Raw genomic sequence first — 3,021 nt, 5'->3', positions numbered from 1 at the left:
ATCCATCTCTGCTCTGGACCACCAGAGCCCCCCCACCCCACCCTACTTTGGTAACTAAGTATCAAACTTCTTTTTCCCCTGACTACAGCCTTCCAACTTATGCCTGCAATTTCTGCCCTTGATTCCCAGTGGTTTTTTTAAGCATGTCTGATTCTGCTTTTTAGGTCTGTGATTTCCCCTGTGATTTTGCGTTCTTGTGCAAATTTTCTATGCAATTTTTCTAAATGCATTTCTTTCCATGCATACCAATGAAGTAGATTTACATGATATTGTATCTCATTAACTTTAAATCAGATGTGATTTTTGCACAACCAATGTGATTTTTCTGTATTTCCATGTACTTACTTTTTATGCATATCGCACTCCCCCCTCCCTATTTCTGCAGAAAAGTTGCATAGGAAAAAAAATCACGATACATCGCAGGGCAAATGCAATCCCGTTGACATGAATTAGATATGTGACAAATGTGTACTTGCAAAACGCAACTCACACAGAACTCTGTCATGTGTGAAAGGTGCCTAAAAGCAGCAGTGCGCGACTGCAGGCCGGCCCTTCCATGAAGCTGATTTAATCTTGTGATTGACAGACTGAAGGGGACAGCATCAGCTCTACACTGAGTCCATCTTTTGTCAGTCTGTCACTCTGCTCTACTGCTTCTGCCTGACTCACAGAGCTTGTGTGCTGTGAGTCTGAATGTGCTGGCCCCGCCCCTTAATTAATATTCACTCCACTCTGCTAGTTTTTCCCCAGGAATGGGCTCATCTTCTCAAGTCTGCTTCAGGCAGCAAAAAGTCTAGACCAGGCATGGGCAAACTTGGCCCTCCAGCTGTTGAGGAACTACAAGTCCCACAATGCATTGCAGGAGTCTGACAGCCACAGTCGTGACTCATAAAGGCAAATGCATTGTGGGATTTGTACTTAACAGCTGGAGGGCCAAGTTTTCCCATGCCTGGTCTAGACCCTGTCCTGGGAGGATGCAATGAAAGTCAACTGATAATTTTTCTGGTAAGAAGTAACACTTGCACGTGGTGATCAATTACCCCATTTAAGAGAATTGATTGGTGGATTATTACGGTACCCTGATCTCTTTCTTAATCATAACAGAACACCCGATCTGATCACTCTTTTCTAAACCTGCCCTAGAATAGCGGTAATCGCATATGAAAGTGCGGAGCAGTAGCACTCTGACAGTCAGAGGCAGATCACTCACAGGGCAAACTATGCGGGTGCCTAGGCATCTCCATCTGAGGAAAGCCTGCCTGGAGTGGGCTTTCAATCAATGTTCATATTAAAGCGGACCTGAACTCCTCTCTGCCCTAAAAGCTACGCATAATAAAAGCATAATAACCTTTAAACTAAAAAAATATGTATTTTTTTTACACCTGATAGAAATCCTAAAATAAATCTGCACTGTTTCTACTTCCTGATTCATGGAAACAGGCATATTGTTAACCTCCTGTGCTTTCAAATGGCCTTATCTGCCATCTCTGCCATGGGCAGTCATGTGACGGTGGAAGATCAGATAACAATTTGTGATTAAATACAAATGAGGGGGTGTTAAACAAGCTAAACCCTCTGAATGCATACAGGGTGCATTTCTCTATGTATTTCTTCAGTCCTGTGCAAGAGTTCAGGTCCACTTTAAGCTAAAAACACCTGTCTGAGAATTCAGCTTCCTTTTCTAGCACAGTAGATATTCCTCAGTGATTTAGACTACCTGCAATGAGCAGGAGCTGCCAGCAGATGGAGCTAGCTCATTGTGCTGTCCAGAGTACTGGCTGAGCTGTACGCAAGACTCACTTGTAACAATTTGCAATTACAGAGAATGTGCATTTTGTGCCATAGACATCTGTGTTTAAGGGCTTGTTTCCACTGTAGCGGTGCGGAATCGCCTGGATTCCACCGCTGAAGAAATCGCATGCGGCTGCGTTTCTCCATGCGGATTTCCCCGCGATTTCGCATGGCAAGGAGCCATGCGAATTTAACCATGTCGCTGCCTGTGTTAAGTTCCATTGGCTTTCATGCGAAATCGCATGCGAAATCGCGGGGAAATCCGCATGACAAAGCCGCATGCGATTTACCTATTAAATACATTAGCGGCGATTCGCCCGCATTCCTGCCGCACGCGAATCTGCATGACCCTGTCGTGCAGATTTTCCCCGCACCGAAAAACGCCGCCGCACACGTGGAAACAGCCCCATCCACTAACACAGGGGCGTAACAATAGGGGTTGCAGAGGTAGCCACCGCATCGGGCCCTTGTGCCAGAGGGGCCCCAAAGTGCCCTCCCTCAACTACAGTATTAGCTCTCTATTGGTCCTGTGCTCATTATAATCACTTCTATAGATACTTTGAATAGTGGTAATTATTAACAAACTGTTTCCTATCCCCTTCTTGCACCTCAGACACTGTCAGGGGCGTAGCAATAGGGGTTGCAGAGGTTGCGACCGCATCGGGGCCCTTAGGCCAGAGGGGCCCCAAAGGGCCCTCCCTCAACTACAGTATTAGCTCTCTATTGGTCCTGTGCTCATAATAATCACTTCTATAGATGATTTGAATAGTGGTATTCATTAACAAGCTATTCCCCATCCCCTTCTTGCACCTCTGTCACTGTGGTTGTCCTTGGCAGGTTTTGGTGCGCCGTATCAATTGTTATGTATAGAGTGCTTGGGGGGCCCCATTGTAAACCTTGCATCGGGGCCCACAGCTCCTTAGCTACACCACTGCACTAACATTAAGTAAGCGAATCCGCATGCAGTGCCCGCATGCGGATTCGCTATAGTGGAAACGAGCCCTAAAGGGGCTGTTATTTTGGTCCTTATATCTCCATTGATCCCAGACGGATCCCTAATGAGAATATCATAAGTACTTATGGACTGTATTAATCAATGTTATATTATTATTATGCATTTATATAGCAATATCATCCTGGTTTAAAACTTCTTGCATTTATATAGCCATGACATTTTCTGTCATGTTTTACATATCATATTCTCAGGTCATTGTATCTCGAAATGTGCTC

This window comes from Hyperolius riggenbachi, chromosome 10 (genome assembly GCF_040937935.1).
Source record: "Hyperolius riggenbachi isolate aHypRig1 chromosome 10, aHypRig1.pri, whole genome shotgun sequence".
Taxonomy (NCBI): domain Eukaryota; kingdom Metazoa; phylum Chordata; class Amphibia; order Anura; family Hyperoliidae; genus Hyperolius; species Hyperolius riggenbachi.
The sequence above is the reverse complement of the archived record's forward strand: the minus strand, read 5'-3'. Positions refer to the sequence as shown.